The sequence below is a fragment of the Convolutriloba macropyga genome, unplaced genomic scaffold (genome assembly GCF_964194025.1).
Source record: "Convolutriloba macropyga unplaced genomic scaffold, txConMacr16.3 SCAFFOLD_3111, whole genome shotgun sequence".
Taxonomy (NCBI): domain Eukaryota; kingdom Metazoa; phylum Xenacoelomorpha; order Acoela; family Convolutidae; genus Convolutriloba; species Convolutriloba macropyga.
Genome location: NW_027450330.1, coordinates 21,087 through 29,805, shown reverse-complemented (window position 1 = coordinate 29,805; position 8,719 = coordinate 21,087). Strand labels below are relative to the sequence as shown.

The 8,719-nt window shown below is 34.1% G+C and overlaps 1 long non-coding RNA gene across 1 annotated transcript; it reads left to right on the top strand.

Annotated features, from left to right (window-relative positions):
* Nucleotides 1–1,089: 1,089 nt before the first annotated feature.
* LOC142355798 (uncharacterized) lies at nt 1,090–7,223 on the top strand. Its single transcript, XR_012761300.1, has 3 exons — nt 1,090–1,200; nt 2,037–2,107; nt 6,749–7,223. It is a non-coding gene; the product is annotated as an uncharacterized LOC142355798 (long non-coding RNA).
* Nucleotides 7,224–8,719: the final 1,496 nt, after the last annotated feature.

Sequence of the window (8,719 nt, the reverse complement as noted above, 5' to 3'; positions counted from 1 at the left end):
ACCCATTTTAGTCTGGAGGAACTGTATGCTCAACTCGGTTTTTTGTTCAGTCAAATTCATTCAGTCAGTTCATATTCTTCTTGTGGCAGGTTTCATCAGCCTTCTATTGTGTAACTGTTTAATTGGCATCCTGGTTTGAATTTAAAGCAATTTTTCTGATTGTATGCGTCAATTATTTTTGAAGGGTAAATGATTTCTTTGAATGTTTTCTTACTCATTCGGTGGGCTATTAAACCAAAAACGTGGCTGAGAGAGGTAGGAAAAAAAGATGCTAACGAACATTTTTTGGCCTCTTTGTTTCAATTTTCTTGCTATGTTCCCGCCAGGTTTGAATCATGTTGCAAGAATCGTGCAAGATTGTGAATCTACCTTGCCATTATTATTTTTGCAAGATTTGAATTTTCCCAAATATTTTTTGACGTGATTTAACTCTTGGTTGGCCAGAAATAGATCATCAACTGTTGGAAAACCTACTGAAACACAGTTAAAACTGACTTTTGCAGCGTAATTTTCCAGCGTAATTTATGCGAATTTTCCATCTCCTTATGCACTACGAGCTTGTGACTAGCAGTGGCGGAGTTACTGAGTTGAATCAGAGGAATACTGGTATGAGAAGGTAAGAAAAACGTACTTACACAATTTTCTATGTAAAATTTAAAAATAAAAACAAAGAAGGGAAAATTTTTCAAAAAAAACTTTTGCCTTTGAAAAGCCATTTTTTGCAGGGCTGGCAAGACTTGAGACAGCAGATCACAATAGGGCAACAATCTGACCGCATATTAATAGCATTTTTAAAGTTTTCTTGCAGTTAATGAGTGTAATTCTCGACTTCTTTGTTTGTTTTGGTGAATTTTTTTTCTGTTCTGCAACCCAACCCAATGTTGTTTCAAATAAAACAACAATTTCAAATTATGCGATGTTATATTTCTGTGTTACTATTAGATAATAATCATAATTGTTCGGGTTGTAAAAGCTATAAGCCAACCTATTTTGTCTCTGTGTGAGCATTCTGGCGTTATCTTATGTTCTTGTACGTGTGTGCATGTTTCTGTGTGTGCGCGCTTGTGTGTGTGTGTGTGTGTCTTGGCGTGCGTCTTTGTAACAGTGAGAAGTAAAATTCATCATTTTTTCCAGGAAAGGGAGTTCTGTGCGAGCCAGTGACGGAAATTGAATGCTACCAGAAGGACTCCAACGATACAAGTACATATACCTTCTTTTTCCTTAAAGCACTTTAAAAGTTAGAACTTGCGAAAAATTAATCATATTCTCTCATGGAGACGCGAGATTTTGTATTATACAAACCGACACGAGATTTTGTAAATTATATCGAGATTTTGTAAATTATACAAAAACCGACACTTAAACCGACATTGAATGCTACCAGAAGGACTCCAACGATACAAGTACATATACCTCCTTTTTCCTTAAAGCACTTTAAAAGTTAGAACTTGCGAAAAATTAATCATATTCTCTCATGGAGACGCGAGATTTTGTATTATACAAACCGACACGAGATTTTGTAAATTATATCGAGATTTTGTAAATTATACAAAAACCGACACTTAAACGGAGACACGTAATTTAAATTTTGTGAACGGATTTTATTTATCGGTAGAGTCAAATTCTGTTCATGACGCTTTGAATCCTTAAGAGCTTTTTGCATGTTTCTGTATAAATTTTTGGAAGCGAAAATTTCACAATAAACCTGAAATTACTTTTGATTTTAGATCGAAATAAACTTTATAGCGGCCACATGAGTACTGATTTAGAACTAATTAGTACTTTTTTATTGACATATTGATTCCCACAGTTTCAAAATGGTGTATGGCAAGTCTAATCGCAAGTCCAACTTCCTATTAGGCCTTAAAAACCATTGTCAGCGCAAAAACAATTGTAGGTTTGGCCACACATGTTGGTGTAAACAAACACTTTTTTACGGATAGAAAGAGGGAGGGGAGTGGTGGAGCGAGGAAGTGGCCAGCGAGCAAAAGCTTCAGGAGAAAATTGCAATTTTAACGTTTTCTTGACCTTTTCAGAGAACTGTGAAAAGTGGGGAGGCCATTTGTTGAATGGTGTGTACAACCAATACCCGTTAGCAGGTTGCAGGGTGAGTACTGACGTGATGCCACGCTTATAGATGATATAGATAGAAAAAAATGCAAATTTTTAGAGTTTACTGAACCGATAACCAAAATTAATCCTGCAAAGATCTCGCTAAAAGAAAATTTGCAAAAAATCTTGCGAGAAAGAAGTTAATTTTACATTAATCCAGCAAAAAGGCAAAGTTGGAGGTATCATCAATTCTCTTCAATTTTTTTTTGCAAAATTGCAATATCGTACTAAAATTTTGTAGTAATTACATTTACTATAGTCAATACGTTTAGTAAAATCACATTGACTGTACATATTCAGTATCCCTAGTAAAAAATTTTTGCAAAATTGTTGTCGATGCGTTTCTGTTAAACGATCCTTGTCCTCTCCGAGATCTTATATGAACAGGTTTACCTTGTGAGACTTTCCCAAAAACTTTACAAGATAACCATCTTCTTGTAGGATCTTCTAAGATACATTCCCATGCTTAGGTAGGGACCATCTGGAAGTGACCTCTGATCAGACCAAGTCCAACGCACACGGTGTTTTCCCAGAACAAAATTACAGGGTCTGGGATTTGGTTCGAGCGCACAATAGTATGATCAGAGGTCACTTCGGTCTGTTGATGGTCTGATCAGAGGTCACTTCCGGATGATAATGGTCTGATCAGAGGTAATTTCCGTCTGGGATAGTCTGATCAGGGGTCACTTCCATGCGCATTTCAGTATGATCAGAGGTCACCTCGGTCTGGGTGTGGTCTGACCAGAGGTTAATTTCGTCTGGAATGGTCCGATTAGAGGTCAGTTCCGGATGGCACCTCAACCTGGGTTGCAAGATAATTATAGGACATCCATTTTTTTCAAAGTTATATCCACAGCAGAACAATGTAATGTAGCACCGTTGTTTCGTTATCGAGTAAACAAAAATTGTCCTCGTCTCCTCAAATATCGCTATAGAGATTTGTATATAAATTGAACAAGATACCAGTCGCGTATCTATTTCTAAGTAATCATTCAGCGATGTTGTAAAAGTTTTTCTCGTTGTGATCAATCCAAGGTCAATCACTGCACAGTTTGTGGACTTGCGATAAAAGCTTTATTGAAGATCAGCATATGAAAAGATACCATATGGTGGTATCATTCAACAGTTCAAACAATTTTCGCAAACAATAACTCAGATTAACAGCTTCGAAAAAACTTTCATAACACTTTTTGTGAAAAATGCTAATGAAACGTTATATTCCAACGACAAATATCAAACAAATTTAAATAATAATTTTAAAAATAACAGTTTTTTGTATAAGTTATCTTTGATATAGACTCAGTGGACCCTGCTCTTGCAATGTTTCAAGCTTTTACTGCTAGCAAAGACCGATTTAATGTTTTCCCGCATTAATTTTACTATGTCAAATGATGCTCCCTTATTTGATGAGAATACGGCTTAAAATGATGTGCACTTGATATTCAATAATTTTTCAGTCACTAGCAAAATTAAATTGATTGGGTTTCCAATTTTAGCTTTAAACAAATTGAATAAATGTAGTTCTCAATTAATTTTTTGAAGCTTGTGCTGAGCAAATTTTACCGATGAGAACCGAAACATTGCACTACAACAAAAAACTTGTTCATTTTTTTCAAGAAGAAACCAAAACTTTGAGGCCAAAATCATTATTTCCGAGACAGGACGCTAAAATTGAGCTTTCAGCTATTTTTGTTTAAAAAAACAGAGAATCAAGTAATGAAAAGCCTCTTGCTGTAAAATGATTTGTATTTGATCCATTATGATTGCAAGAGATGAAATTTAAAAATGTAGCATATGATAACGTGTTTGACAAAAAGACAAGAAAAACAGTCGTATGTGTAAAATTTTTGCTCGTCTTTTGATTTCAACAAATTTAAAACCCTCGCTCAATTTGAGTCTACTTGACCGTGAGCTCACGAGGCACAATCAAAATTTGCGCGAGGAACCGCAGCTTATAAATCTACTAATAACCAATTTTTCAAACAGCCAAACATCGGTCAGAAGTGAACAAGTAGCATGCCAAGTTTTGACGAGAAGACAAACAAGTTATTGTAAAGAAAAGAAAGAGTATATATTTTTATCTAATGAAATGTCTCTGCAGGCCGTCAATTCACTAAAATTACGATTAGTTCTTAATTTAGCTTATTTTTAAACAGTTGGTCATCTATATTAGAAGTTTTTGTAACAATGACTTCACTGATCTTTTTTGTAAAAATTCTAAATTCACAAAATGTGAACCTCAGTCGAATAATTTTTGAGTGCAGCTTATAATTCGAATCTAAGCCGTTGCAGATATGGAACCAGTAAGCAGTAATACCTCAAACTTCCAACTTTCGTTTCGAAGAATCGCTTCTCTTTGCACAACAAAATTTGAATTCTTCAATAAGAAAACAGATTGTGGACTTTATTGATCAGTTTCACTTCATTTCATTAAAACACTCCATTGATTGCAAAAGGAAATCATAGCAAAAGTTTAATACTTAAGTTTCTATTTTTGCGCTAATTTAAAGTGCTAATTTCAGTCTAATTTGTCTGAAAGTTTACAATTAATTGAATTTTGTATTTTAAATAAGTTTACATTTAAACTTTATTTTTGTAATTTTTTTTCCAGAATTTTCAACTAAAAAAATATAAAAAAAAGGTCTCAGCATTAATTTAGAACCTACAGTGGCATCTAAAATAATATTTGCTATCAATATTGAACAATTATGCTGAAAACCATCCCCAGACATTTGAGAATTTTTATCGTGTAAGATCTTACAAAATTCTTACAAAATTGTCTTATAAGTTCTTATAAGATTATGCGTAGCCTGACTAAGACTTTGTAAGACAGTTTATCAGGTCTTACACCATAAATATTTTTTATCAGGTCTGATAAGATCTTACACGATGAAAATTCATTTTTGTCAGATCTTACACGATAAAAATTCTGCAGACAAAAAATATTTATCGTGTAAGATCCTAGAAGAATGTTATATGATCTGATAAGATAAACATTTGGAATGCTGTGGCTCTTCTTTTTGATCTTATCTGAAAAGATATTTATCAGATCTTATACGATAAAAATTCTTGAAGTTTTTCATGTGCTTCATATTGAAGACAATTCAGAGTTGCTTTCAAAAGGTAGCCAAAAAGCTACAGCATGCAACACTTAAGTGTCAGGGCAACAATAAGAAAAGTATCTTATATTGTCTCTTGAGAATTATAGGATACTGTGAAAAAGGTTATTCGGGTGTCAGGGGCTTTCTCTGAAGCGGAGATTATTAAATTAGGCTGAAACATTTTCTTCAAAGACCAAAACTATCTGGGGCTGCTAAATTTAGCCATAGTACCTAGTTAAGACTCGCAATAAAACTGCCACTAAAATGGAATCAAAAAACATTTTTTTTATAAATAGTTAGTTGTCCCATTATTTTTTTTAAAAAACTTCATAGGAACTTGACTACGTTGTACGATTATATTGAAATATGATTAAAACATGACTTATCAGATCATACACGATAAAAATTCTGCCCTAAGTGAACTTTTATCGTGTAAGATCTGATAAGATACTTATCAGATTTTATAAGATAACAATTCAGCAAAGTCGAATTATTATTTTATAAGGTCTGATAAGTATCTTATCAGCTCTTACATGATTAAAGTTCACCTATGGCAGAATTTTTATCGTGTAAGATCAGATAAGTTCTTACACGATAAAGATTTTTGATCAACATCTTATCAGATCTTACACGATAAGATTCCAGAATCACTGGGGTTGTGTTAGTTTATTAGAAAAACTAAAAGTTACCATAATCCATTTTGATTAAGGCAAAGGGCATGACAGAAAATATAACAAATATAACTTGCAGTCGTTAGTATTTCAATCAATATGAACGAAATAAAGCCAGATCAGAGGTTCAGTGGATGGGTCTCGATCATAAAATCAATTTTGTTAGAAAAGTTCTGAAACATTTTTTGAATGAAGACTTGAATGAAGACTTGAATTTGGGGGGTTGTTTGCCCTAGAAATGCCACATAATTTTAAATTTGAGAAAAAAAGGCAGAATATCTCAGAACGGATACAAAATTATTACCCAAAATTGGTGAAAATTTTCTCAAAACTGCTAGTACAGTCTATATTGAATGTTGATACATAATTTCAAATGCCATCGTGAAATGCAATGAATTTGCAATTAGTTGGTTGTAAAACTCATGATTACTATTGATACGAAATCAGTTAATTGAAAGGACTAACTGCAGTTCATCGCACGTTGGGATCTTATCAAAATATCTACACAGTTGCAGGGGATCTAATTGAAGATATTTTGAAAAAGCAATTAACTTAAATCGCACAGATTCAAATTTTAAAATGCCGGAAGTCTCCGGAGCCAAAAGTTAAAATGCCAGAGGTCCTATATACAAAGCCAGAAGTTCGTTTTTACGAAGTTTCAGCATTTTCTAACTGCAAATTGCGTTTTTTTAATCAAGACTACTTTACTCTGCAGATGTCACTTCAAAACTCTTGCTCAACATATCGAACTGCTGCGTAGTTTTCGATGAACGTCAAAAGTTCTCGCCAACTTCAGGCTGAGTAACGTAACCTAAAAATGAAAAAAAAATAAAATCTTGTGTGAAATGTGATGAAAATTTTCAGACTGCGCACGGCCTGACCGAGAAATGGAGTGATATCAACTACAGTTGCGGATACACTCATAGATGTCCGAAGTATGGCCTGGATAACCCCTCACCGGGATACTTCTCATACTGTTGCAGAACCGATGGGTGCAACTACAAGAAGGCAAAAAACGGACTGAACAACATTCACGCCTCTAGAATTGTGTCTCTTATCATGCCAGTTTTCTACATCATCAAGTTTTCATTTGATCTGTGATTATTTAAAAAATCAAATCACTCAACATGAAAGAAATGAAAATGTTATACTTCGCAGATAAAATTTATACGTCGAAAAATTTAACTGACCCCAGATTACCCTGAACTCCGGTTCAAATTTTTTGCTATCGTTTAAGTTTTGATTTTTTTAATGAAAACACACTTTAAAGAGATTAGAAGATAACTTCAAGTTTTTGCCATTATCAGATTATCAACACCTCTCTATTCCAGAAAACTGATCTGAAACGCCAATTTGAAAAAAAACTTTTGGTAAGTTGGCTTCTATGTTAGACAAAAAGCATGAGGCGCTGATATCCTTTTTCGGCTTCTTCCGTATGTTCGTTTTTGTACGTAGGAAACTTTTGGTATGTTGGGTTTCAAAATATAAAAAACAACGAATGACAAATATTCTTAAATATTCTTTTTCTTATGGACTCAGTTCATCATTTCAGGACTCTTTGTGTTAGTTTAGAATTGGAAATTATCTTAGTAATTGATTATCAAGATTTTGTTCAGAAACTAGATCATCATAGATAATATTGAAGGAGTTATAAATCCAAATAACATCAACTAGATCAAGTGGAGAAAATTGCGAGCGCTAAGGTGAACAAGAGGAAAAAACGAGATTTGTTTTCGGTTTTGTGAAATTTCTGTTTGGGTCGTTAGAATTACTTGATGTTGAAACTTTCATATCGAGTTGTTCATTAGTTTGCGTAGTTTAGGATCTAATCTTGAGCATATTGACTATGTAAACAAAAGGAACAAACTTGAGCAATTTAAGTTGGTGTGAAATCTTATGTAAACAAAACGCAACTAGCTTTGCAAAGTAATAAGTCCAAAGGAACACAAGGGCTGTTTGAAGGAATTTCTGATAGAGAGAAACTCCAAAGTTACAAAACTAAGCGTCCGTATTTTCACCACCCCACCCCCAAGTCCTGAACACTCTACTTCCTCAAGTCCGATCACCATGAAATTTTAACTGATCACTCTTAGGACAATTCCTAACACATTGAGGAAAACAACGGGCTTTTTCCAGTACCCGAAACCGATCTTTTGGCCTTTAAAATAAAAAAGAAAAAAAGATGAAAGAAGAATTTCTTATACTCCTTTGAAAGAAACGACACTTTTTCCAGAGTCAAAAACATTTTACCAAGGCCTTGTTCAGAGTGGAAAGTTGAGATAAATTACCTTTTAATCCCAAAGTATTAGCACTGAAACTATTCTACGAGGGAATAAGGGACAAAAAGAGCTAAGTTTTATTCTTCCCTTTCTTTTGATGACTCTAAGGAAAGTTTTAAAGTTTTATTTGAAACGGAACATTACTCCAGCTTATATGAGGTATCATAGTTTGATTTGGATGCGTATCCGTTACTTAGGAAAGGAAAAAGCAAGCGCGCGAAAAATTGGCACACATATTCCTCAGCATGAAATATGAATTGTGCCATATTCTGAAATTATCAAACCGAGTTAAACACGCAGCTGCGGTCATCTCGAACAAACATTTTTATAAGATAATTCGAAGCGCATGAACATTATTTTACGCCCACAGATGCACTTATTTGTTAGGTCAAATTGTTTAAAAACGAACGACACGTTACGTTTTACTGATAAAAAACTGATAAGGCTGAGCTCCCTCAAGCACCAAAAAAAGTAATCAGACGCGAGAGAGCGAGTCTGAGAGAGAGACTTACGAGGCCGAAGAACGGCAGTTCATCGGTCGAATTTGAGAAAGAGA